The sequence below is a fragment of the Taudactylus pleione genome, unplaced genomic scaffold (assembly GCF_031769625.1).
Source record: "Taudactylus pleione unplaced genomic scaffold, aTauple2 ptg000317l, whole genome shotgun sequence".
In the NCBI taxonomy this organism is placed as follows: domain Eukaryota; kingdom Metazoa; phylum Chordata; class Amphibia; order Anura; family Myobatrachidae; genus Taudactylus; species Taudactylus pleione.
The window spans coordinates 4,872,292-4,894,969 of NW_028284718.1; the positions used below are offsets into that span (position 1 = coordinate 4,872,292).

Below are 22,678 nucleotides of genomic sequence, written 5' to 3' on the forward strand. Positions count from 1 at the left end.
ACAAATTAATTTTTACATAAATGTATATGGTGTTTTAAAAACAAAAAGCTATTTTCTTAAAATCAATTGAAAAATCCAAAGAAAAATCTTCAGGTAGGTGGCTTGTTGGTCTAGGGGTATGATTCTCGCTTAGGGTGCGAGAGGTCCCGGGTTCAAATCCCGGACGAGCCCAAATTTTCAGATTCTTTGAAATGGTTCTATTATCTTATTGTAGTCAATTTCCTGAGTGAATTTCAACTGAATGTTGTTTTTTCAAAACTCTCAAAATAGATTGTATTTACTAATTTGCACAATTGAATTTTGTTTTTTGTCAAACTGCTAAAATTATTTGTAAGTACTTATCTGCACACATCATGTGACATGTCTTGGGTTTTATCCATCAGAAAAACTCAGCTGGGCATCATAAAACTTTGCACAGCAATTTTCAAGCAAGTATACTTAGAAAATTATTGACTATTAGGAAATATTTTATTTATGCTAATATTTCCTCCTTGTACACATTAGTGACTGCTTTAAAATAATATAATTTTCACATAAAATTGGTTAAGATATCAAATAAAACATGCTTACTTGATGATTCTATGATTTTCATTTTGGGCGCGACAGGTCCCTGGTTCAATTCCCTGATGAGCCCTCTCTTTCTTTTTACGGTGCATCTCATGGTTTATATATATCTGAATTTCTCAATTGGCTAAGTCAATAGCATCAACTGAGTTTTGTTTTTGCCATTCTCCCAATAGAATTTGTACATACTTATGAATCTTGCCTTCATCATTTTCCTATTGCCTTTCTTCTATTTATGCATGATTTACACATAGCTTTTTACAAGTCTTGGGTTTTATCGATCAGACAAGTCCAAACTCTGTCACCATTTTTATATCTTGTCACTGCACTTTCCAAATAAGCACACATAGAAAACTATCATTAGAATCTTACGAAAACATTTTAGTTGAACTACAAATAAGAGCATACTTATTAAAATTTCAACCGTATTGTGGTATATCCGGAAAACTGCAAGTTCCCTTCTGTCTAGATAGCTTTGAATGTTTTAAAAGAATAGTCTCACTTTGAAACACAAAAAGTTCAAAAATAAAATTGCAAGGTATTCTTTTGCCTTTCTTCTGTGTCTGGAAGCATGATTTGTACATTGCATATGACAAGTCTATAGCTTCATCCATGAGAGAAGTCCAAACTCTGTAGGCACTCACAAATCTTGTCCCTGCACTTTTCCTATATGCATACCTTAGAAAACTATCTACTGGACCATAAGGAAATATTTTATTTATTCTACAAATTCATTTTTACATAAATGTATATGGTGTTTTAAAAACAAAAAGCTATTTTCTTAAAATCAATTGAAAAATCCAATGAAAAATCTTCAGGTAGGTGGCTCGTTGGTCTAGGGGTATGATTCTCGCTTCGGGTGCGAGAGGTCCCGGGTTCAAATCCCGGATGAGCCCAAATTTTCAGATTCTTTGAAATGGTTCTATTATCTTATTGTAGTCAATTTCCTGAGTGAATTTCAACTGAATGTTGTTTTTTCAAAACTCTCAAAATAGATTGTATTTACTAATTTGCACAATTGAATTTTGTTTTTTGTCAAACTGCTACAATTATTTGTAAGTACTTATCTGCACACAGCATGTGACATGTCTTGATTTTTATCCATCAGAAAAACTCTGCTGGGCATCATAAAACTTTGCACAGCAATTTTCAAGCAAGTATACTTAGAAAATTATTGACTATTAGGAAATATTTTATTTATGCTAATATTTCCTCCTTGTACACATTAGTGACTGCTTTAAAATAATATAATTTTCACATAAAATTGGTTAAGATATCAAATAAAACATGCTTACTTGATGATTCTATGATTTTCGTTTTGGGCGCGACAGGTCCCTGGTTCAATTCCCTGATGAGCCCTCTCTTTCTTTTTACGGTGCATCTCATGGTTTATATATATCTGATTTTCTCAATTGGCTAAGTCAATAGCATCAACTGAGTTTTGTTTTTGCCATACTCCCAATAGAATTTGTACATACTTATGAATCTTGCATTCATAATTTTATTATTGCCTTTCTTCTATTTATGCATGATTTACACATAGCTTTTTACAAGTCTTGGGTTTTATCGATCAGACAAGTCCAAACTCTGCAGCCATTTTTATATCTTGTCACTGCACTTTCCAAATAAGCACACATAGAAAACTATCAATAGAATCTTACGGAAACATTTTAGTTGTTCTACAAATAAGAGCATACTTATTAAAATTTCAACCGTATTGTGGTATATCCGGAAAACTGCAAGTTCCCTTCTGTCTAGATAGCTTTGAATGTTTTAAAAGAATAGTCTCACTTTGAAACACAAAAAGTTCAAAAATGAAATTGCAAGGTATTCTTTTGCCTTTCTTCTGTGTCTGGAAGCATGATTTGTACATTGCATATGACAAGTCTTTAGCTTCGTCCATGAGAGAAGTCCAAACTCTGTAGGCACTCACAAATCTTGTCCCTGCACTTTTCCTATATGCATACCTTAGAAAACTATCTACTGGACCATAAGGAAATATTTTATTTGTTCTACAAATTAATTTTTACATAAATGTATATGGTGTTTTAAAAACAAAAAGCTATTTTCTTAAAATCAATTGAAAAATCCAATGAAAAATTTTCAGGTAGGTGGCTCGTTGGTCTAGGGGTATGATTCTCGCTTTGGGTGCGAGAGGTCCCGGGTTCAAATCCCGGACGAGCCCAAATTTTCAGATTCTTTGAAATTGTTCTATTATCTTATTGTAGTCAATTTCCTGAGTGAATTTCAACTGAATGTTGTTTTTTCAAAACTCTCAAAATAGATTGTATTTACTAATTTGAACAATTGAATTTTGTTTTTTGTCAAACTGTTAAAATTATTTGTAAGTACTTATCTGCACACAGCATGTGACATGTCTTGGGTTTTTTCCATCAGAAAAACTCTGCTGGGCATCATAAAACTTTGCACAGCAATTTTCAAGCAAGTATACTTAGAAAATTATTGACTATTAGGAAATATTTTATTTATGCTAATATTTCCTCCTTGTACACATTAGTGACTGCTTTAAAATATTATAATTTTCACATAAAATTGGTTAAGATATCAAATAAAACATGCTTACTTGATGATTCTATGATTTTCGTTTTGGGCGCGACAGGTCCCTGGTTCAAATCCTTGATGAGCCCTCTCTTTCTTTTTACGGTGCATCTCATGGTTTATATATATCTGATTTTCTCAATTGGCTAAGTCAATAGCATCAACTGAGTTTTGTTTTTGCCATACTCCCAATAGAATTTGTACATACTTATGAATCTTGCATTCATAATTTTATTATTGCCTTTCTTCTATTTATGCATGATTTACACATAGCTTTTTACAAGTCTTGGGTTTTATCGATCAGACAAGTCCAAACTCTGCAGCCATTTTTATATCTTGTCACTGCACTTTCCAAATAAGCACACATAGAAAACTATCAATAGAATCTTACGAAAACATTTTAGTTGTACTACAAATAAGAGCATACTTATTAAAATTTCAACCGTATTGTGGTATATCCGGAAAACTGCAAGTTCCCTTCTGTCTAGATAGCTTTGAATGTTTTAAAAGAATAGTCTCACTTTGAAACACAAAAAGTTCAAAAATGAAATTGCAAGGTATTCTTTTGCCTTTCTTCTGTGTCTGGAAGCATGATTTGTACATTGCATATGACAAGTCTATAGCTTCGTCCATGAGAGAAGTCCAAACTCTGTAGGCACTCACAAATCTTGTCCCTGCACTTTTCCTATATGCATACCTTAGAAAACTATCTACTGGACCATAAGGAAATATTTTATTTATTCTACAAATTAATTTTTACATAAATGTATATGGTGTTTTAAAAACAAAAAGCTATTTTCTTAAAATCAATTGAAAAATCCAAAGAAAAATCTTCAGGTAGGTGGCTTGCTGGTCTCGCTTAGGGTGCGAGTGGTCCCGGGTTCAAATCCCGGATGAGCCCAAATTTTCAGATTCTTTGAAATGGTTCTATTATCTTATTGTAGTCATTTTCCTGAGTAAATTTCAACTGAATGTTGTTTTTTCAAAACTCTCAAAATAGATTGTATTTACTAATTTGCACAATTGAATTTTGTTTTTTGTCAAACTGCTAAAATTATTTGTAAGTACTTATCTGCACACAGCATGTGACATGTCTTGGGTTTTATCCATCAGAAAAACTCTGCTGGGCATCATAAAACTTTGCACAGCAATTTTCAAGCAAGTATACTTAGAAAATTATTGACTATTAGGAAATATTTTATTTATGCTATTTCCTCCTTGTACACATTAGTGACTGCTTTAAAATAATATAATTTTCACATAAAATTGGTTAAGATATCAAATAAAACATGCTTACTTGATGATTCTATGATTTTCATTTTGGGCGCGACAGGTCCCTGGTTCAATTCCCTGACGAGCCCTCTCTTTCTTTTTACGGTGCATCTCATGGTTTATATATATCTGATTTTCTCAATTGGCTAAGTCAATAGCATCAACTGAGTTTTGTTTTTGCCATACTCCCAATAGAATTTGTACATACTTATGAATCTTGCATTCATAATTTTATTATTGCCTTTCTTCTATTTATGCATGATTTACACATAGCTTTTTACAAGTCTTGGGTTTTATCGATCAGACAAGTCCAAACTCTGCAGCCATTTTTATATCTTGTCACTGCACTTTCCAAATAAGCACACATAGAAAACTATCAATAGAATCTTACGAAAACATTTTAGTTGTACTACAAATAAGAGCATACTTATTAAAATTTCAACCGTATTGTGGTATATCCGGAAAACTGCAAGTTCCCTTCTGTCTAGATAGCTTTGAATGTTTTAAAAGAATAGTCTCACTTTGAAACACAAAAAGTTCAAAAATGAAATTGCAAGGTATTCTTTTGCCTTTCTTCTGTGTCTGGAAGCATGATTTGTACATTGCATATGACAAGTCTATAGCTTCGTCCATGAGAGAAGTCCAAACTCTGTAGGCACTCACAAATCTTGTCCCTGCACTTTTCCTATATGCATACCTTAGAAAACTATCTACTGGACCATAAGGAAATATTTTATTTATTCTACAAATTCATTTTACATAAATGTATATGGTGTTTTAAAAACAAAAAGCTATTTTCTTAAAATCAATTGAAAAATCCAATGAAAAATTTTCAGGTAGGTGGCTCGTTGGTCTAGGGGTATGATTCTCGCTTCGGGTGCGAGAGGTCCCGGGTTCAAATCCCGGATGAGCCCAAATTTTCAGATTCTTTGAAATGGTTCTATTATCTTATTGTAGTCAATTTCCTGAGTGAATTTCAACTGAATGTTGTTTTTTCAAAACTCTCAAAATAGATTGTATTTACTAATTTGCACAATTGAATTTTGTTTTTTGTCAAACTGCTAAAATTATTTGTAAGTACTTATCTGCACACATCATGTGACATGTCTTGGGTTTTATCCATCAGAAAAACTCAGCTGGGCATCATAAAACTTTGCACTGCAATTTTCAAGCAAGTATACTTAGAAAATTATTGACTATTAGGAAATATTTTATTTATGCTAATATTTCCTCCTTGTACACATTAGTGACTGCTTTAAAATAATATAATTTTCACATAAAATTGGTTAAGATATCAAATAAAACATGCTTACTTGATGATTCTATGATTTTCATTTTGGGCGCGACAGGTCCCTGGTTCAATTCCCTGATGAGCCCTCTCTTTCTTTTTACAGTGCATCTCATGGTTTATATATATCTGAATTTCTCAATTGGCTAAGTCAATAGCATCAACTGAGTTTTGTTTTTGCCATTCTCCCAATAGAATTTGTACATACTTATGAATCTTGCCTTCATCATTTTCCTATTGCCTTTCTTCTATTTATGCATGATTTACACATAGCTTTTTACAAGTCTTGGGTTTTATCGATCAGACAAGTCCAAACTCTGTCGCCATTTTTATATCTTGGCACTGCACTTTCCAAATAAGCACACATAGAAAACTATCAATAGAATCTTACGAAAACATTTTAGTTGTACTACAAATAAGAGCATACTTATTAAAATTTCAACCGTATTGTGGTATATCCGGAAAACTGCAAGTTCCCTTCTGTCTAGATAGCTTTGAATGTTTTAAAAGAATAGTCTCACTTTGAAACACAAAAAGTTCAAAAATGAAATTGCAAGGTATTCTTTTGCCTTTCTTCGGTGTCTGGAAGCATGATTTGTACATTGCATATGACAAGTCTATAGCTTCGTCCATGAGAGAAGTCCAAACTCTGTAGGCACTCACAAATCTTGTCCCTGCACTTTTCCTATATGCATACCTTAGAAAACTATCTACTGGACCATAAGGAAATATTTTATTTATTCTACAAATTAATTTTTACATAAATGTATATGGTGTTTTAAAAACAAAAAGCTATTTTCTTAAAATCAATTGAAAAATCCAAAGAAAAATCTTCAGGTAGGTGGCTCGCTTGTCTCGCTTAGGGTGCGAGAGGTCCCGGGTTCAAATCCCGGATGAGCCCAAATTTTCAGATTCTTTGAAATGGTTCTATTATCTTATTGTAGTCAATTTCCTGAGTGAATTTCAACTGAATGTTGTTTTTTCAAAACTCTCAAAATAGATTGTATTTACTAATTTGCACAATTGAATTTTGTTTTTTGTCAAACTGCTACAATTATTTGTAAGTACTTATCTGCACACAGCATGTGACATGTCTTGATTTTTAGCCATCAGAAAAACTCTGCTGGGCATCATAAAACTTTGCACAGCAATTTTCAAGCAAGTATACTTAGAAAATTATTGACTATTAGGAAATATTTTATTTATGCTAATATTTCCTCCTTGTACACATTAGTGACTGCTTTAAAATAATATAATTTTCACATAAAATTGGTTAAGATATCAAATAAAACATGCTTACTTGATGATTCTATGATTTTCGTTTTGGGCGCGACAGGTCCCTGGTTCAATTCCCTGATGAGCCCTCTCTTTCTTTTTACGGTGCATCTCATGGTTTATATATATCTGATTTTCTCAATTGGCTAAGTCAATAGTTTATATATATCTGATTTTCTCAATTGGCTAAGTCAATAGCATCAACTGAGTTTTGTTTTTGCCATTCTCCCAATAGAATTTGTACATACTTATGAATCTTGCCTTCATCATTTTCCTATTGCCTTTCTTCTATTTATGCATGATTTACACATAGCTTTTTACAAGTCTTGGGTTTTATCGATCAGACAAGTCCAAACTCTGTCACCATTTTTATATCTTGTCACTGCACTTTCCAAATAAGCACACATAGAAAACTATCAATAGAATCTTACGAAAACATTTTAGTTGTACTACAAATAAGAGCATACTTATTAAAATTTCAACCGTATTGTGGTATATCCGGAAAACTGCAAGTTCACTTCTGTCTAGATAGCTTTGAATGTTTTAAAAGAATAGTCTCACTTTGAAACACAAAAAGTTCAAAAATGAAATTGCAAGGTATTCTTTTGCCTTTCTTCGGTGTCTGGAAGCATGATTTGTACATTGCATATGACAAGTCTATAGCTTCGTCCATGAGAGAAGTCCAAACTCTGTAGGCACTCACAAATCTTGTCCCTGCACTTTTCCTATATGCATACCTTAGAAAACTATCTACTGGACCATAAGGAAATATTTTATTTATTCTACAAATTAATTTTTACATAAATGTATATGGTGTTTTAAAAACAAAAAGCTATTTTCTTAAAATCAATTGAAAAATCCAAAGAAAAATCTTCAGGTAGGTGGCTCGCTTGTCTCGCTTAGGGTGCGAGAGGTCCCGGGTTCAAATCCCGGATGAGCCCAAATTTTCAGATTCTTTGAAATGGTTCTATTATCTTATTGTAGTCAATTTCCTGAGTGAATTTCAACTGAATGTTGTTTTTTCAAAACTCTCAAAATAGATTGTATTTACTAATTTGCACAATTGAATTTTGTTTTTTGTCAAACTGCTACAATTATTTGTAAGTACTTATCTGCACACAGCATGTGACATGTCTTGATTTTTATCCATCAGAAAAACTCTGCTGGGCATCATAAAACTTTGCACAGCAATTTTCAAGCAAGTATACTTAGAAAATTATTGACTATTAGGAAATATTTTATTTATGCTAATATTTCCTCCTTGTACACATTAGTGACTGCTTTAAAATAATATAATTTTCACATAAAATTGGTTAAGATATCAAATAAAACATGCTTACTTGATGATTCTATGATTTTCGTTTTGGGCGCGACAGGTCCCTGGTTCAATTCCCTGATGAGCCCTCTCTTTCTTTTTACGGTGCATCTCATGGTTTATATATATCTGATTTTCTCAATTGGCTAAGTCAATAGTTTATATATATCTGATTTTCTCAATTGGCTAAGTCAATAGCATCAACTGAGTTTTGTTTTTGCCATTCTCCCAATAGAATTTGTACATACTTATGAATCTTGCCTTCATCATTTTCCTATTGCCTTTCTTCTATTTATGCATGATTTACACATAGCTTTTTACAAGTCTTGGGTTTTATCGATCAGACAAGTCCAAACTCTGTCACCATTTTTATATCTTGTCACTGCACTTTCCAAATAAGCACACATAGAAAACTATCAATAGAATCTTACGAAAACATTTTAGTTGTACTACAAATAAGAGCATACTTATTAAAATTTCAACCGTATTGTGGTATATCCGGAAAACTGCAAGTTCCCTTCTGTCTAGATAGCTTTGAATGTTTTAAAAGAATAGTAGGTGGCTCGTTGGTCTAGGGGTATGATTCTCACTTCGGGTGCGAGAGGTCCCGGGTTCAAATCCCGGATGAGCCCAAATTTTCAGATTCTTTGAAATGGTTCTATTATCTTATTGTAGTCAATTTCCTGAGTGAATTTCAACTGAATGTTGTTTTTTCAAAACTCTCAAAATAGATTGTATTTACTAATTTGCACAATTGAATTTTGTTTTTTGTCAAACTGCTACAATTATTTGTAAGTACTTATCTGCACACAGCATGTGACATGTCTTGATTTTTATCCATCAGAAAAACTCTGCTGGGCATCATAAAACTTTGCACAGCAATTTTCAAGCAAGTATACTTAGAAAATTATTGACTATTAGGAAATATTTTATTTATGCTAATATTTCCTCCTTGTACACATTAGTGACTGCTTTAAAATAATATAATTTTCACATAAAATTGGTTAAGATATCAAATAAAACATGCTTACTTGATGATTCTATGATTTTCGTTTTGGGCGCGACAGGTCCCTGGTTCAATTCCCTGATGAGCCCTCTCTTTCTTTTTACGGTGCATCTCATGGTTTATATATATCTGATTTTCTCAATTGGCTAAGTCAATAGCATCAACAGAGTTTTGTTTTTGCCATAGTCCCAATAGAATTTGTACATACTTATGAATCTTGCATTCATAATTTTATTATTGCCTTTCTTCTATTTATGCATGATTTACACATAGCTTTTTACAAGTCTTGGGTTTTATCGATCAGACAAGTCCAAACTCTGCAGCCATTTTTATATCTTGTCACTGCACTTTCCAAATAAGCACACATAGAAAACTATCAATAGAATCTTACGAAAACATTTTAGTTGTACTACAAATAAGAGCATACTTATTAAAATTTCAACCGTATTGTGGTATATCCGGAAAACTGCAAGTTCCCTTCTGTCTAGATAGCTTTGAATGTTTTAAAAGAATAGTCTCACTTTGAAACACAAAAAGTTCAAAAATGAAATTGCAAGGTATTCTTTTGCCTTTCTTCTGTGTCTGGAAGCATGATTTGTACATTGCATATGACAAGTCTATAGCTTCGTCCATGAGAGAAGTCCAAACTCTGTAGGCACTCACAAATCTTGTCCCTGCACTTTTCCTATATGCATACCTTAGAAAACTATCTACTGGACCATAAGGAAATATTTTATTTATTCTACAAATTAATTTTTACATAAATGTATATGGTGTTTTAAAAACAAAAAGCTATTTTCTTAAAATCAATTGAAAAATCCAAAGAAAAATCTTCAGGTAGGTGGCTCGTTGGTCTAGGGGTATGATTCTCGCTTAGGGTGCGAGAGGTCCCGGGTTCAAATCCCGGACGAGCCCAAATTTTCAGATTCTTTGAAATGGTTCTATTATCTTATTGTAGTCAATTTCCTGAGTGAATTTCAACTGAATGTTGTTTTTATAAAACTCTCAAAATAGATTGTATTTACTAATTTGCACAATTGAATTTTGTTTTTTGTCAAACTGCTAAAATTATTTGTAAGTACTTATCTGCACACATCATGTGACATGTCTTGGGTTTTATCCATCAGAAAAACTCAGCTGGGCATCATAAAACTTTGCACAGCAATTTTCAAGCAAGTATACTTAGAAAATTATTGACTATTAGGAAATATTTTATTTATGCTAATATTTCCTCCTTGTACACATTAGTGACTGCTTTAAAATAATATAATTTTCACCTAAAATTGGTTAAGATATCAAATAAAACATGCTTACTTGATGATTCTATGATTTTCGTTTTGGGCGCGACAGGTCCCTGGTTCAATTCCCTGACGAGCACTCTCTTTCTTTTTACGGTGCATCTCATGGTTTATATATTTCTGATTTTCTCAATTGGCTAAGTCAATAGCATCAACTGAGTTTTGTTTTTGCCATACTCCCAATAGAATTTGTACATACTTATGAATCTTGCATTCATAATTTTATTATTGCCTTTCTTCTATTTATGCATGATTTACACATAGCTTTTTACAAGTCTTGGGTTTTATCGATCAGACAAGTCCAAACTCTGCAGCCATTTTTATATCTTGTCACTGCACTTTCCAAATAAGCACACATAGAAAACTATCAATAGAATCTTACGGAAACATTTTAGTTGTTCTACAAATAAGAGCATACTTATTAAAATTTCAACCGTATTGTGGTATATCCGGAAAACTGCAAGTTCCCTTCTGTCTAGATAGCTTTGAATGTTTTAAAAGAATAGTCTCACTTTGAAACACAAAAAGTTCAAAAATGAAATTGCAAGGTATTCTTTTGCCTTTCTTCTGTGTCTGGAAGCATGATTTGTACATTGCATATGACAAGTCTTTAGCTTCGTCCATGAGAGAAGTCCAAACTCTGTAGTCACTCACAAATCTTGTCCCTGCACTTTTCCTATATGCATACCTTAGAAAACTATCTACTGGACCATAAGGAAATATTTTATTTGTTCTACAAATTAATTTTTACATAAATGTATATGGTGTTTTAAAAACAAAAAGCTATTTTCTTAAAATCAATTGAAAAATCCAAAGAAAAATCTTCAGGTAGGTGGCTCGTTGGTCTAGGGGTATGATTCTCGCTTAGGGTGCGAGAGGTCCCGGGTTCAAATCCCGACGAGCCCAAATTTTCAGATTCTTTGAAATGGTTCTATTATCTTATTGTAGTCAATTTCCTGAGTGAATTTCAACTGAATGTTGTTTTTTCAAAACTCTCAAAATAGATTGTATTTACTAATTTGCACAATTGAATTTTGTTTTTTGTCAAACTGCTAAAATTATTTGTTAGTACTTATCTGCACACAGCATGTGACATGTCTTGGGTTTTATCCATCAGAAAAACTCTGCTGGGCATCATAAAACTTTGCACAGCAATTTTCAAGCAAGTATACTTAGAAAATTATTGACTATTAGGAAATATTTTATTTCTGCTAATATTTCCTCCTTGTACACATTAGTGACTGCTTTAAAATAATATAATTTTCACATTAAAACGGTTAAGATATCAAATAAAACATGCTTACTTGATGATTCTATGATTTTCATTTTGGGCGCGACAGGTCCCTGGTTCAATTCCCTGATGAGCCCTCTCTTTCTTTTTACGGTGCATCTCATGGTTTATATATATCTGATTTTCTCAATTGGCTAAGTCAATAGCATCAACTGAGTTTTGTTTTTTCCATTCTCCCAATAGAATTTGTACATACTTATGAATCTTGCCTTCATCATTTTCCTATTGCCTTTCTTCTATTTATGCATGATTTACACATAGCTTTTTACAAGTCTTGGGTTTTATCGATCAGACAAGTCCAAACTCTGTTGCCATTTTTATATCTTGTCACTGCACTTTCCAAATAAGCACACATAGAAAACTATCAATAGAATCTTACGAAAACATTTTAGTTGTTCTACAAATAAGAGCATACTTATTAAAATTTCAACCGTATTGTGGTATATCCGGAAAACTGCAAGTTCCCTTCTGTCTAGATAGCTTTGAATGTTTTAAAAGAATAGTCTCACTTTGAAACACAAAAAGTTCAAAAATGAAATTGCAAGGTATTCTTTTGCCTTTCTTCTGTGTCTGGAAGCATGATTTGTACATTGCATATGACAAGTCTTTAGCTTCGTCCATGAGAGAAGTCCAAACTCTGTAGGCACTCACAAATCTTGTCCCTGCACTTTTCCTATATGCATACCTTAGAAAACTATCTACTGGACCATAAGGAAATATTTTATTTGTTCTACAAATTAATTTTTACATAAATGTATATGTTGTTTTAAAAACAAAAAGCTATTTTCTTAAAATCAATTGAAAAATCCAAAGAAAAATCTTCAGGTAGGTGGCTCGTTGGTCTAGGGGTATGATTCTCGCTTTGGGTGCGAGAGGTCCCGGGTTCAAATCCCGGACTAGCCCAAATTTTCAGATTCTTTGAAATGGTTCTATTATCTTATTGTAGTCAATTTCCTGAGTGAATTTCAACTGAATGTTGTTTTTTCAAAACTCTCAAAATAGATTGTATTTACTAATTTGAACAATTGAATTTTGTTTTTTGTCAAACTGCTAAAATTATTTGTAAGTACTTATCTGCACACAGCATGTGACATGTCTTGGGTTTTTTCCATCAGAAAAACTCTGCTGGGCATCATAAAACTTTGCACAGCAATTTTCAAGCAAGTATACTTAGAAAATTATTGACTATTAGGAAATATTTTATTTATGCTAATATTTCCTCCTTGTACACATTAGTGACTGCTTTAAAATAATATAATTTTCACATAAATTTGGTTAAGATATCAAATAAAACATGCTTACTTGATGATTCTATGATTTTCGTTTTGGGCGCGACAGGTCCCTGGTTCAATTCCCTGACGAGCCCTCTCTTTCTTTTTACGGTGCATCTCATGGTTTATATATATCTGATTTTCTCAATTGGCTAAGTCAATAGCATCAACAGAGTTTTGTTTTTGCCATACTCCCAATAGAATTTGTACATACTTATGAATCTTGCCTTCATCATTTTCCTATTGCCTTTCTTCTATTTATGCATGATTTACACATAGCTTTTTACAAGTCTTGGGTTTTATCGATCAGACAAGTCCAAACTCTGTCGCCATTTTTATATCTTGTCACTGCACTTTCCAAATAAGCACACATAGAAAACTATCAATAGAATCTTACGAAAACATTTTAGTTGTACTACAAATAAGAGCATACTTATTAAAATTTCAACCGTATTGTGGTATATCCGGAAAACTGCAAGTTCCCTACTGTCTAGATAGCTTTGAATGTTTTAAAAGAATAGTCTCATTTTGAAACACAAAAAGTTCAAAAATGAAATTGCAAGGTTTTCTTTTGCCTATCTTCTGTGTCTGGAAGCATGATTTGTACATTGCATATGACGAGTCTTTAGCTTCGTCCATGAGAGAAGTCCAAACTCTGGAGGCACTCACAAATCTTGTCCCTGCACTTTTCCTATATGCATACTTAGAAAACTATCTACTGGACCATAAGGAAATATTTTATTTATTCTACAAATTCATTTTTACATAAATGTATATGGTGTTTTTAAAAACAAAAAGCTATTTTCATTAAATCAATTGAAAAATCAATAGAAAAATGTTCAGGTAGGTGGCTTGTTGGTCTAGGGTTAAGATTCTCGCTTAGGGTGTGAGAGGTCCCAGGTTCAAATCATGGACGAGCAAAATTTTCAGATTCTTTGACATAGTTCCATTATCTTATTGAAGTCAATTTCCTGAGTAAAATCTTCAATTGAATATTATTTTTTAAAAACTCACAAAATAGATTGGATATACTTATTTGCACAATTGAATTTTGTTTTTTGTCAAACTGCTAAAATTATTTGTAATTACTTACCTGCACATAGCATGTGACATGTCTTGGGTTTTATCCATCAGAAAAACTCTGCTGGGCATCATAAAACTTTGCACAGCAATTTCCAAGCAAGTATACTTAGAAAAATATTGACTATTAGGAAATATTTTATCTATGCTAATATTTCCACCTTGTATACATTAGTGACTGCTTTAAAATAATACAATTTTCACATAAAAACAGTTAAGAAATCAAATAAAACATGCTTACTTGATGACTCTATCATTCTCACTTTGGGTGCGAGAGGTCACGGGTTCAAATCCCGGACGAGCCCAAATTTTTAGATTCTTTGACATGGTTCCATTATCTTATTGAAGTCAATTTCCTGAGTGAATTTCAACTGAATATTGTTTTTTCAAAACTCTCAAAATAGATTGGATTTACTTATTTGCACAATTGAATTTCGTTTTTTGTCAAACTGCTAAAATTATTTGTAATTACTTACCTGCACATAGCATGTGACATGTCTTGGGTTTTATCCATCAGAAAAACTCTGCTGGGCATCATAAAACTTTGCACAGCAATTTCCAAGCAAGTATACATAGAAAAATATTGAATATTAGGAAACATTTCATTTATGCTAATATTTCCTCCTTGTATACATTAGTGACTGCATTAAAAGAATACCATTTTCACATAAAAACAGTTAAGAAATCAAATAAACCACACTTATTTCAGTTGGCTCGTTGGTCTAGGGGTATGAATTTCGCTTTGGGTGCGAGAGGTCCCGGGTTCAAATCCCGGACGAGCCCTCTATTTCTTTTGTACGGTGCATCTCATGGTTTATATATATCTGATTTTCTCAATTGGCTAAGTCAATAGCATCAACTGAGTTTTGTTTTTGCCAAACTCCCAATAGAATTTGTACATACTTATGAATCTTGCCTTCATCATTTTTCAATTGCCTTTCTTCTATTTATGCATGATTTACACATAGCTTTTGACAAGTCTTGGGTTTTATCGATCAGACAAGTCCAAACTCTGTAGCCATTATTAAATCTTGTCACTGCACTTTCCAAATAAGCACACAAAGAAAACTATCAATAGAATCTTACGGAAACATTTTAGTTGTTCTAAAAATAAGAGCATACTTATTCAAATTTCAACTGTATTGTGGAATATTAGGAAAACTGCAGGTTCCCTACTGACTAGATAGCTTTGAATGTTTTAAAAGAATAGTCTCATTTTGAAACACAAAAAGTTCAAAAATGAAATTGCAAGGTTTTCTTTTGCCTTTCTTCTGTGTCTGGAAGCATGATTTGTACATTGCATATGACAAGTCTTTAGCTTTGTCCATGAGAGAAGTCCAAACTCTGTAGGCACTCACAAATTTTGTCCCTGCACTTTTCCTATATGCATACTTAGAAAACTATCTACTGGACCATAAGGAAAGATTTTATTTATTCTACAAATTCATTTTTACATAAATGTATATGGTGTTTTTAAAAACAAAAAGCTATTTTCATTAAATCAATTGAAAAATCAATAGAAAAATGTTCAGGTAGGTGGCTTGTTGGTCTAGGGTTAAGATTCTCGCTTAGAGTGTGAGAGGTCCCAGGTTCAAATCATGGACGAGCCCAAATTTTCAGATTCTTTGACATAGTTCCATTATCTTATTGAATACAATTTCCTGAGTAAAATCTTCAAATGAATATTATTTTTTAAAAACTCACAAAATAGATTGGATTTACTTATTTGCACAATTGAATTTTGTTTTTTGTCAAACTGCTAAAATTATTTGTAATTACTTACCTGCACATAGCATGTGACATGTCTTGGGTTTTATCCATCAGAAAAACTCTGCTGGGCATCATAAAACTTTGCACAGCAATTTCCAAGCAAGTATACTTAGAAAAATATTGACTATTAGGAAATATTTTATTTATGCTAATATTTCCACCTTGTATACATTAGTGACTGCTTTAAAATAATAAAATTTTCACATAAAAACAGTTAAGAAATCAAATAAAACATGCTTACTTGATGACTCTATCATTCTCACTTTGGGTGCGAGAGGTCACGGGTTCAAATCCCGGACGAGCCCAAATTTTTAGATTCTTTGACATGGTTCCATTATCTTATTGAAGTCAATTTCCAGAGTGAATTTCAACTGAATATTGTTTTTTCAAAACTCTCAAAATAGATTGGATTTACTTATTTGCACAATTGAATTTTGTTTTTTGTCAAACTGCTAAAATTATTTGTAAGTACTTATCTGAACATAGCATGTGACATGTCTTGGGTTTTATCCTTCAGAAAAACTCTGCTGGGCATCATAAAACTTTGCACAGCAATTTCCAAGCAAGTATACTTAGAAAAATATTGACTATTAGGAAATATTTTATTTATGCTAATTTTTCCTCCTTGTATACATTAGTGACTGCTTTAAAAGAACACCATTTTCACATAAAATAGTTAAGAAATCAAATAAAACAGACTTGTTTTAGTTGGCTCGTTAGTCTAGGGGTATGATTCTCGCTTTGGGTGCGAGAGGTCCCGGGTTCAAATCCCGGACGAGCCCTCTATTTCTTTTTTACGGTGCTTCTCATGGTGTATATATATCTGATTTTCTCAATTGGCTAAGTTAATAGCATCAACTGAGTTTTGTTTTTGCCAAACTCCCAATAGAATTTGTACATACTTATGAATCTTGCCTTCATCATTTTTCAATTGCCTTTCTTCTATTTATGCATGATTTACACATAGCTTTTGACAAGTCTTGGGTTTTATCGATCAGACAAGTCCAAACTCTGTAGCCATTTTTAAATCTTGTCACTGCACTTTCCAAATAAGCACACAAAGAAAACTATCAATAGAATCTTACGGAAACATTTTAGTTGTTCTAAAAATAAGAGCATACTTATTCAAATTTCAACTGTATTGTGGAATATTAGGAAAACTGCAGGTTCCCTACTGTCTAGATAGCTTTGAATGTTTTAAAAGAATAGTCTCATTTTGAAACACAAAAAGTTCAAAAATGAAATTGCAAGGTTTTCTTTTGCCTTTCTTCTGTGTCTGGAAGCATGATTTGTACATTGCATATGACAAGTCTTTAGCTTTGTCCATGAGAGAAGTCCAAACTCTGGAGGCACTCACAAATCTTGTCCCTGCACTTTTCCTATATGCATACTTAGAAAACTATCTACTGGACCATAAGGAAATATTTTATTTATTCTACAAATTCATTTTTACATAAATGTATATGGTGTTTTTAAAAACAAAAAGCTATTTTCATTAAATCAATTGAAAAATCAATAGAAAAATGTTCAGGTAGGTGGCTTGTTGGTCTAGGGTTAAGATTCTCGCTTAGAGTGTGAGAGGTCCCAGGTTCAAATCATGGACGAGCCCAAATTTTCAGATTCTCTGACATAGTTCCATTATCTTATTGAAGACAATTTCCTGAGTAAAATCTTCAAATGAATATTATTTTTTAAAAACTCACAAAATAGATTGGATTTACTTATTTGCACAATTGAATTTTGTTTTTTGTCAAACTGCGAAAATTATTTGTAATTACTTACCTGCACATAGCATGTGACATGTCTTGGGTTTTATCCATCAGAAAAACTCTGCTGGGCATCATAAAACTTTGCACAGCAATTTCCAAGCAAGTATACTTAGAAAAATATTGACTATTAGGAAATATTTTATTTATGCTATTATTTCCACCTTGTATACATTAGTGACTGCTTTAAAATAATACAATTTTCACATAAAAACAGTTAAGAAATCAAATAAAACATGCTTATTTGATGACTCTATCACTCTCACTTTGGGTGCGAGAGGTCACGGGTTCAAATCCCGGACGAGCCCAAATTTTTAGATTCTTTGACATGGTTCCATTATCTTATTGAAGTCAATTTCCAGAGTGAATTTCAACTGAATATTGTTTTTTCAAAACTCTCAAAATAGATTGGATTTACTTATTTGCACAATTGAATTTTGTTTTTTGTCAAACTGCTAAAACTATTTGTAAGTACTTATCTGAACATAGCATGTGACATGTCTTGGGTTTTATCCACCAGAAAAACTCTGCTGGGCATCATAAAACTTTGCACAGCAATTTCCAAGCAAGTATACTTAGAAAAATATTGACTATTAGGAAATATTTTAATTATGCTAATTTTTCCTCCTTGTATACATTAGTGACTGCTTTAAAAGAACACCATTTTCACATAAAATAGTTAAGAAATCAAATAAAACAGACTTGTTTCAGTTGGCTCGTTAGTCTAGGGGTATGATTCTCGCTTTGGGTGCGAGAGGTCCCGGGTTCAAATCCCGGACGAGCCCTCTATTTCTTTTTTACGGTGCTTCTCATGGTTTATATATATCAGATTTTCTCAATTGGCTAAGTTAATAGCATCAACTGAGTTTTGTTTTTGCCATACTCCCAATAGAATTTGTACATACTTATGAATCTTGCCTTCATCATTTTTCAATTGCCTTTCTTCTATTTATGCATGATTTACACATAGCTTTTGACAAGTCTTGGGTTTTATCGATCAGACAAGTCCAAACTCTGTAGCCATTTTTAAATCTTGTCACTGCACTTTCCATATAAGCACACAAAGAAAACTATCAATAGAATCTTACGGAAACATTTTAGTTGTTCTAAAAATAAGAGCATACTTATTCAAATTTCAACTGTATTGTGGAATATTAGGAAAACTGCAGGTTCCCTACTGTCTAGATAGCTTTGAATGTTTTAAAAGAATAGTCTCATTTTGAAACACAAAAAAGTTCAAAAATGAAATTGCAAGGTTTTCTTTTGCCTTTCTTCTGTGTCTGGAAGCATGATTTGTACATTGCATATGACAAGTCTTTAGCTTCATCCATGAGAGAAGTCCAAACTCTGGAGGCACTCACAAATCTTGTCCCTGCACTTTTCCTATATGCATACTTAGAAAACTATCTACTGGACCATAAGGAAATATTTTATTTATTCTACAAATTCATTTTTACATAAATGTATATGGTGTTTTTAAAAACAAAAAGCTATTTTCATTAAATCAATTGAAAAATCAATAGAAAAATGTTCAGGTATGTGGCTTGTTGGTCTAGGGTTAAGATTCTCGCTTAGGGTGTGAGAGGTCCCAGGTTCAAATCATGGACGAGCCCAAATTTTCAGATTCTTTTACATAGTTCCATTATCTTATTGAAGTCAATTTCCTGAGTAAATTCTTCAATTGAATATTATTTTTTAAAAACTCACAAAATAGATTGGATATACTTATTTGCACAATAGAATTTTGTTTTTTGTCAAACTGCTAAAATTATTTGTAATTACTTACCTGCACATAGCATGTGACATGTCTTGGGTTTTATCCGTCAGAAAAACTCTGCTGGGCATCATAAAACTTTGCACAGCAATTTCCAAGCAAGTATACTTAGAAAAATATTGACTATTAGGAAATATTTTATTTATGCTAATATTTCCACCTTGTATACATTAGTGACTGCTTTAAAATAATACAATTTTCACATAAAAACAGTTAAGAAATCAGATAAAACATGCTTACTTGATGACTCTATCATTCTCACTTTGGGTGCGAGAGGTCACGGGTTCAAATCCCGGACGAGCCCAAACTTTTAGATTCTTTGACATGGTTCCATTATCTTATTGAAGTCAATTTCCAGAGTGAATTTCAACTGAATATTGTTTTTTCAAAACTCTCAAAATAGATTGGATTTACTTATTTGCACAATTGAATTTTGTTTTTTGTCAAACTGCTAAAACTATTTGTAAGTACTTATCTGAACATAGCATGTGACATGTCTTGGGTTTTATCCATCAGAAAAACTCTGCTGGGCATCATAAAACTTTGCACAGCAATTTCCAAGCAAGTATACTTAGAAAAATATTGACTATTAGGAAATATTTTATTTATGCTAATTTTTCCTCCTTGTATACATTAGTGACTGCTTTAAAAGAACACCATTTTCACATAAAATAGTTAAGAAATCAAATAAAACAGACTTGTTTCAGTTGGCTCGTTAGTCTAGGGGTATGATTCTCGCTTTGGGTGCGAGAGGTCCCGGGTTCAAATCCCGGACGAGCCCTCTATTTCTTTTTTACGGTGCTTCTCATGGTTTATATATATCAGATTTTCTCAATTGGCTAAGTTAATAGCATCAACTGAGTTTTGTTTTTGCCATACTCCCAATAGAATTTGTACATACTTATGAATCTTGCCTTCATCATTTTTCAATTGCCTTTCTTCTATTTATGCATGATTTACACATAGCTTTTGACAAGTCTTGGGTTTTATCGATCAGACAAGTCCAAACTCTGTAGCCATTTTTAAATCTTGTCACTGCACTTTCCAAATAAGCACACAAAGAAAACTATCAATAGAATCTTACGGAAACATTTTAGTTGTTCTAAAAATAAGAGCATACTTATTCAAATTTCAACTGTATTGTGGTATATTAGGAAAACTGCAGGTTCCCTACTGTCTAGATAGCTTTGAATGTTTTAAAAGAATAGTCTCATTTTGAAACACAAAAAGTTCAAAAATGAAATTGCAAGGTTTTCTTTTGCCTTTCTTCTGTGTCTGGAAGCATGATTTGTACATTGCATATGACAAGTCTTTAGCTTCATCCATGAGAGAAGTCCAAACTCTGGAGGCACTCACAAATCTTGTCCCTGCACTTTTCCTATATGCATACTTAGAAAACTATCTACTGGACCATAAGGAAATATTTTATTTATTCTACAAATTCATTTTTACATAAATGTATATGGTGTTTTTAAAAACAAAAAGCTATTTTCATTAAATCAATTGAAAAATCAATAGAAAAATGTTCAGGTATGTGGCTTGTTGGTCTAGGGTTAAGATTCTCGCTTAGGGTGTGAGAGGTCCCAGGTTCAAATCATGGACGAGCCCAAATTTTCAGATTCTTTTACATAGTTCCATTATCTTATTGAAGTCAATTTCCTGAGTAAATTCTTCAATTGAATATTATTTTTTAAAAACTCACAAAATAGATTGGATATACTTATTTGCACAATTGAATTTTGTTTTTTGTCAAACTGCTAAAATTATTTGTAATTACTTACCTGCACATAGCATGTGACATGTCTTGGGTTTTATCCGTCAGAAAAACTCTGCTGGGCATCATAAAACTTTGCACAGCAATTTCCAAGCAAGTATACTTAGAAAAATATTGACTATTAGGAAATATTTTATTTATGCTAATATTTCCACCTTGTATACATTAGTGACTGCTTTAAAATAATACAATTTTCACATAAAAACAGTTAAGAAATCAAATAAAACATGCTCACTTGATGACTCTATCATTCTCACTTTGGGTGCTAGAGGTCACGGGTTCAAATCCCGGACGAGCCCAAATTTTTAGATTCTTTGACCTGGTTCCATTATCTTATTGAAGTCAATTTCCAGAGTGAATTTCAACTGAATATTGTTTTTTCAAAACTCTCAAAATAGATTGGATTTACTTATTTGCACAATTGAATTTTGTTTTTTGTCAAACTGCTAAAATTATTTGTAATTACTTACCTGCACATAGCATGTGACATGTCTTGGGTTTTATCCATCAGAAAAACTCTGCTGGGCATCATAAAACTTTGCACAGCAATTTCCAAGCAAGTATACTTAGAAAAATATTGACTATTAGGAAATATTTTATTTATGCTAATATTTCCACCTTGTATACATTAGTGACTGCTTTAAAATAATACAATTTTCACATAAAAACAGTTAAGAAATCAAATAAAACATGCTTACTTGATGACTCTATCATTCTCACTTTGGGTGCGAGAGGTCACGGGTTCAAATCCCGGATGTGCCCAAATTTTTAGATTCTTTGACATGGTTCCATTATCTTATTGAAGTCAATTTCCAGAGTGAATTTCAACTGAATATTGTTTTTTCAAAACTCTCAAAATAGATTGGATTTACTTATTTGCACAATTAAATTTTGTTTTTTGTCAAACTGCTAAAATTATTTGTAAGTACTTATCTGAACATAGCATGTGACATGTCTTGGGTTTTATCCATCAGAAAAACTCTGCTGGGCATCATAAAACTTTGCACAGCAATTTCCAAGCAAGTATACTTAGAAAAATATTGACTATTAGGAAATATTTTATTTATGCTATTATTTCCACCTTGTATACATTAGTGACTGCTTTAAAATAATACAATTTTCACATAAAAACAGTTAAGAAATCAAATAAAACATGCTTATTTGATGACTCTATCATTCTCACTTTGGGTGCGAGAGGTCACGGGTTCAAATCCCGGACGAGCCCAAATTTTTAGATTCTTTGACATGGTTCCATTATCTTATTGAAGTCAATTTCCAGAGTGAATTTCAACTGAATATTGCTTTTTCAAAACTCTCAAAATAGATTGGATTTACTTATTTGCACAATTGAATTTTGTTTTTTGTCAAACTGCTA

General features: G+C 32.3%; 11 non-coding genes across 11 annotated transcripts; all 11 read left to right on the forward strand.

Annotated features, from left to right (window-relative positions):
* Positions 1-99: 99 nt before the first annotated feature.
* Positions 100-171, forward strand: TRNAP-AGG (transfer RNA proline (anticodon AGG)). Its single transcript has one exon. It is a non-coding gene; the product is annotated as a tRNA-Pro (tRNA).
* Positions 172-1,388: 1,217 nt separating this feature from the next.
* TRNAP-CGG (transfer RNA proline (anticodon CGG)) lies at positions 1,389-1,460 on the forward strand. The gene has a single exon. It is a non-coding gene; the product is annotated as a tRNA-Pro (tRNA).
* Positions 1,461-2,677: 1,217 nt separating this feature from the next.
* On the forward strand, positions 2,678-2,749 carry TRNAP-UGG (transfer RNA proline (anticodon UGG)). The gene has a single exon. It is a non-coding gene; the product is annotated as a tRNA-Pro (tRNA).
* A 2,488-nt stretch (positions 2,750-5,237) lies between these two features.
* TRNAP-CGG (transfer RNA proline (anticodon CGG)) lies at positions 5,238-5,309 on the forward strand. Its single transcript has one exon. It is a non-coding gene; the product is annotated as a tRNA-Pro (tRNA).
* Positions 5,310-8,833: 3,524 nt separating this feature from the next.
* Positions 8,834-8,905, forward strand: TRNAP-CGG (transfer RNA proline (anticodon CGG)). The gene has a single exon. It is a non-coding gene; the product is annotated as a tRNA-Pro (tRNA).
* A 1,217-nt stretch (positions 8,906-10,122) lies between these two features.
* On the forward strand, positions 10,123-10,194 carry TRNAP-AGG (transfer RNA proline (anticodon AGG)). Its single transcript has one exon. It is a non-coding gene; the product is annotated as a tRNA-Pro (tRNA).
* Positions 10,195-12,699: 2,505 nt separating this feature from the next.
* Positions 12,700-12,771, forward strand: TRNAP-UGG (transfer RNA proline (anticodon UGG)). The gene has a single exon. It is a non-coding gene; the product is annotated as a tRNA-Pro (tRNA).
* A 2,159-nt stretch (positions 12,772-14,930) lies between these two features.
* On the forward strand, positions 14,931-15,002 carry TRNAP-UGG (transfer RNA proline (anticodon UGG)). The gene has a single exon. It is a non-coding gene; the product is annotated as a tRNA-Pro (tRNA).
* A 1,697-nt stretch (positions 15,003-16,699) lies between these two features.
* On the forward strand, positions 16,700-16,771 carry TRNAP-UGG (transfer RNA proline (anticodon UGG)). The gene has a single exon. It is a non-coding gene; the product is annotated as a tRNA-Pro (tRNA).
* A 1,697-nt stretch (positions 16,772-18,468) lies between these two features.
* On the forward strand, positions 18,469-18,540 carry TRNAP-UGG (transfer RNA proline (anticodon UGG)). Its single transcript has one exon. It is a non-coding gene; the product is annotated as a tRNA-Pro (tRNA).
* Positions 18,541-20,238: 1,698 nt separating this feature from the next.
* Positions 20,239-20,310, forward strand: TRNAP-UGG (transfer RNA proline (anticodon UGG)). The gene has a single exon. It is a non-coding gene; the product is annotated as a tRNA-Pro (tRNA).
* Positions 20,311-22,678: the final 2,368 nt, after the last annotated feature.